Source organism: Cryptomeria japonica, chromosome 9 (assembly GCF_030272615.1).
Source record: "Cryptomeria japonica chromosome 9, Sugi_1.0, whole genome shotgun sequence".
Lineage (NCBI taxonomy): Eukaryota > Viridiplantae > Streptophyta > Pinopsida > Cupressales > Cupressaceae > Cryptomeria > Cryptomeria japonica.
Genome location: NC_081413.1, coordinates 107,693,714 through 107,699,124, shown reverse-complemented (window position 1 = coordinate 107,699,124; position 5,411 = coordinate 107,693,714).

Here is a 5,411-nt window from a genome sequence, read left to right as displayed (position 1 = left end):
TACAAAAAGGATGTTACAAATCACTAGTTTACATCATTTGCAAATTCTTAACAATTTAAAAGTTATAGGTGTCGGAAAGTGAAGGTTTTTTGCAAAATGTTCATCTAAGTGTCAAAGTTGGTCAAAAAGTGGGAACCAGTATTGTGAGTTCACCCTCCTCCAATACTTGTATCACCAATCAAAGGGAAATAATTGTTGCTTTACATCTCAGCAACAAATGTATCACTAGGAGTTCTCTTAGCACAACATGATGAAGAAGGGAGAGAAAAAGAAGTGTATTGTATAATTAGAACACTAGTAGGATATGAATTGAACTATACATCAGTTGAGATGACATGCCTAGAAGTTGTATTCACAACTCATATATTGTGACATTAAATGTGACTCATTCTGTGAAACTAATAGAAAAAATAGATCCATTGAAGTATTTGTTAAGCAAGCCAACTTTGATAGGCAGACTGGCTAAATGGATCATGATACTAAGTGAGTTTGATATAAAATATGTTGATCAAAAAGATATCAAAGGATAGGTCACTGTTGTTCAATTGGCTGAAGCACCCTTACAAGATGACACACCGTTGCACATCAAATTTTCTGATGCAGACATTCTAGCAATAAGCACAAAATTTTGGGAGTTGTACTTTGATGTCTACTATACACAATATGAATCAAGTTCTAGAATTTTGTTCATCACACCTCAGGGACACGCAATTCCAAAATCATATAGATTGTGGTTTCCATGCACAAACAATACTACACAATATGAAGCATTGGTTATTGGGCTCAAAATGGCTATTGAGTGGAACGTCAAGGAATTGCATGTTTATGGTCATTCATAGCTTATAATCAACCAAATAAATGATGATTATCAAACTAAGGATGACAAGATCATGCCCTAAAAATAGCTCGATGAAATTGTTAAAGAGCACTTTGAAGAAATAACATTTACTCAAATCCCAAGAAACTAGAACAAAGCAGCAGATGTAATGGCTACAATAGCATCTCTTTTGTAGAATCGAGAAAATCAACAACGTTACGAATTCATGGTGGAAGATATCTTGAATTCTACCATTGAATCTCAAAATACCCACATGATTTTCCATATAACTGGAATCGATCAATCCTTATATAGCCAAACTTATCGATACCTAAAGGAGAATATCCTTCCTCCTGACCTATTACATAATCAGAAAAGAAATTTTATCTGTCAGTCATCCCTCTATACTATCATTTATGATATATTATATAGATGAGGTTTAGATAGCACTCTACTGAGATATCTTGAACAGGAAGAATTAGAGAAAATTCTTAATGCATTCCACCCAGGTATTTGTGGCATGCACTCAAGTGGTTTAACACTGGCTAAGAAACTTATTCGATTGGGTTACTATTGGCCTACCATGGAGAGATATTCATTTACATATGCTAAGACATGCATGTGAGGCCCTACCTCGACTCATCCTGACATTTCTGTTATTTTCATGTTGAGACTATTATGGATGCTTTATTTTATGCATTATGGATTTAGAACTTATATGATTCCATGATTTGGCTCACATTGACGTATATGGATGCTTCATTTTATGTATTATGAATATGAAACTTTATATGTTTCTATAATAGAAATTACTTGAAGTAATGTATGTCATTATTGGATTTGTAGGACTTCATTTTGATGATAGAAATAGGATGCTTATTATATGAATGGTTCAATTTTGAGGATTATGATAATTGCTTATGTGGAATCGAATTGGAATATATGAGATATCGATTTATTATTGTCAAATGTATGAGTGTTTGATGTGCAATGGAATCCATGTGTTTAATTATATATATTTATGATTATTTGGAATTACTAATGTGTTGATTGAGATGCGCAAGAAAATTATCCATGTGACCATGGAAATAATATGGAGAACCAAACCTAGACCTATGTATGTTTGTTAAGCCAGGGGTTGTCTATTTGGAGAGACAACACCCCGTTTGTATTGTATTTTATTTGTGAAAGTAAATGATGCATGTGTGTTAAATTGATTTTATTTATTTGTGTAATCCTACAAGAGACAAATTCCATGTGTGATTTTATATTGTATTTTATTGTGTCACTTGACACGTGCTAATTAGTGTCATTGATTTTGACTTGTCTCTTGGAGGGAGTTTTGTTTCTACCAAAGCCATTCAAACATTTGAGTGTGGTCCCAAATTTGCCTTGGGTAGGGAGTCTTGGGAGTGGTCAACTCAGGTTTGACCCGTAGGTTAACTTCAATTGGGTTTCTAAGGGGTCAAATGGACTCCTAGGGTCAGTTTTAGGGCTTTTTTAAAGGTCCAAAGGGTATACCTATGGGTTAGGGGTATTTTTAAACATGTGACTACTCCCATGTGACTATTTAGTCACCTCAAAAAGTGGTTTTCCAAAGGTGAGCGAAAATTCAACTTAGAAGGCTCCTCCTAGGATAGACAACCTTTCCTTTTGGTGTCAAACTCTCTTCCCCATCCTCTCTTACCTTTTCCCTTTCTAGTTTTAGCAACATGTAAGAGGTTGGGAAGAACAAACAATGGGAACTCTCACTTTACCCAAGGGGTTGGGAAGAGTGAGAGAGGCCTTCTTAGGCAAGGATTAGGGACTTAGTGAGTAATCACCCACTCTCCATTGTTGGAGATTATCCAAATTTTGAAAAGAATAGTTGTAGGATAGAATTTTTGGTGAAGTGTTGGTGAAGAGTTTGTGTGGATTTGGGCTACTCATCCCCAACTAAGTCTATCATACCTTTTGGCAGATTAAGGTTGGTTCTACTTCTTTTTAGTGATGTTGTATATGTTGTTTTTTTTAAAAAAAAAAAATTATTCCGTTTGTGCCCAAAAGTTTGGGCATGACATTTTGGTATCAGAGCAAGGTTTCCAACACTAGGAACCTGTCTCCATTATGTTTTGCTTTAGATTATCTAATTAATTAAATTATATTTATTTTTAATTACTTAATTTTTTATTCCAAAATTATTTATTTATTTCATTTTATTTTATTTTCTTATAAGGATGCCTCCAACTATGCGACAAGCTCGCAAACATGGTAGAGGCCCTAGGCGTGAACGCATGTCATGCAAAGAGGTCGATAGGGAGGAATCGGTTTCGAAAGTGAACCTAGAAGCTCCTCCCGAATGGCCAGTTGACCCAAACCAAGACATCTTGGTAGCTCTACAGAACCTGATTAGCATAGTTCAGGATAGGCTTCCGGTAGTAGATCATAATGTTGAGAACCATGACTCAAGGAGCAATAGAATAGTAGAATGGGAACGGAGTAGGAGTCCACCTCCTAATCCTGTAGAGAGTCAGGCTAGGCATGAGCCCAAGTCCGTTCACCCACCAGCATTACCTCTAGTAGTAGCACCAATGTATTATGAGAGGGCACATCGGGATCCAGGGGATCTAATCAGAGAGGTTATGCGCATTCAGCCACCATCTTTTGGGGGATCTACCGATGGGGTAGAAGTAAAGGCATGGCTTTTGAGCCTAGATAGGTGATTTGCATTGCACTCTTATGAGAGCAATCTAAAAGCACGTGTAGTAGTCCACCTATTGCGAGGAACAACCTCCACATGGTCGAGACAGGAAGAATATAAGTGTGGCTTAGTGATAGATACTCTCACTTGGGAGATTTTCACAAAGAGATTCAAGGAGAGGTACTTATCAGAGCATTACAGACAGTGTAGGATGGATGAGTTCCATGACCTCCAGTAGAAGGGTCTTTCAATGACCCAGTACGAGAACAAGTTCTTCGAACTCTTACCATATGTAGACTACCTGAAAGATGAGAAGCTTCTCGTCAACTGATTTATCAGAGGGTTGAATACCGACATAGCAGGACCAGTGAGGATGGCCGCTCCAGGGAGCCTTTGGGTTGCTGTGTAAAAGGCTTTGATAGCAGAGGAGATTCAGGTTAGACCCCAAGACTCGAGGGATCAGTTCTAGAACCGTAACCCTACACCCCAGACTTGCGGATTTCAGAAACCCCATTGGAAGGGTAACAACAGACACACATCGGGGTTCTCCAAACCCCCCTCCTCCATAGCAGTCACAGCAAAACCAAAGGCAAAGGCCTCCGAAGAGTCAGCAGGGCGTGAAGCCCAAGCAGTGGCAGTCACAAGGTTAGAGGCGATATCAGAGATCTCAGGCTCCTTACACACCCCCAGTGAGGACTCAATAGTCCTCCAGGTGTGGGTACAGTGGTTCTAGCAGGATAGGGGGACAGTCTTTCTCTAGACCATAGGGAGTGTAGTTTCAGGCACGTGGTGCTTGCTTCACATGTGGAGCCATGGGACACATGGTGAGAGAGTGTCCTTAGGGTCAGATGGCAGACAGTCAAAGGATGGCAGCATCAGAGTCGACAGTTGGGGATATGGGCAAGTCCCATAGGGTCTTCGCAGCAGTTGACAACCACCAGGCAGAGCATCAAGCCATGGTAATTGAGGTTGCAGGTATGATCAGAGGTAGCAGTGTATCTATATTATTTGATTCAGGAGCTACTAACTCTTTTATATCTCCATTGGTTGTGGAGCATTGCGGGCTAGTGGCAATTAGATAAGAGGTCAGTTGGGAAGTGGAATTAGCTTCAGGGGCTAGAGTGTCAATGGAATCAAAGGTTAGGGGATGTCAGCTTCAGATTGGCAATACCACCACCTTAGTAGACCTTAGAGTTACACCACTCGGATCATATGGCATCGTACTTGGCATGGATTAGCTTTATGCCCACAGAGCCAAGATGGATTGTCACCTAAAAAGGATCGAGTGTGAGGATGATCATGGTTCTCCCATAGTAATCACTGGAATTCAGAGACCCGTGTCTCTTCATATGATCTTTGCCATGCAGCTTAAGCAGAGCATGCGAAAGGGATGCCAGTTATTTGCCATCACCATTAGTGATAGAGAAGAAGAAGAAGAAGAAGAAGAAGAAGAAGAAAGGGAACCATCTATTGATGACCATCATATCCTTAAGGGGTTTTCAGACATATTTCTTTTCGAGTTACCCGATATGCCGCCCCGTAGAGAGATTGATTTTCATATAGACCTTGTTCTAGGAGCCGAACCAATTTCAAGAGCACCATATAGGATGACCACAAATGAGCTTAATGAGCTCAAGATGCAGCTTGAGGAACTCCTAGAGAAAGGCCACATTCATCCTAGTGTATCCCCTTGGGGTGCACCAGTCATCTTCATGAAGAAGAAGGATGGATCTCTCCGATTATGCATGGACTATCGTCAGTTGAACAAAGTAACCATCAAGAACCGATATCCTTTGCCCAGGATCGATGATTTATTTGACCAACTTCAGGGTGCCAAGGTATTTTCCAAGATTGATCCAAAGTCATGGTACCATCAGTTGAGGATAGTGGATAGCAATATCCACAAGACCGCAT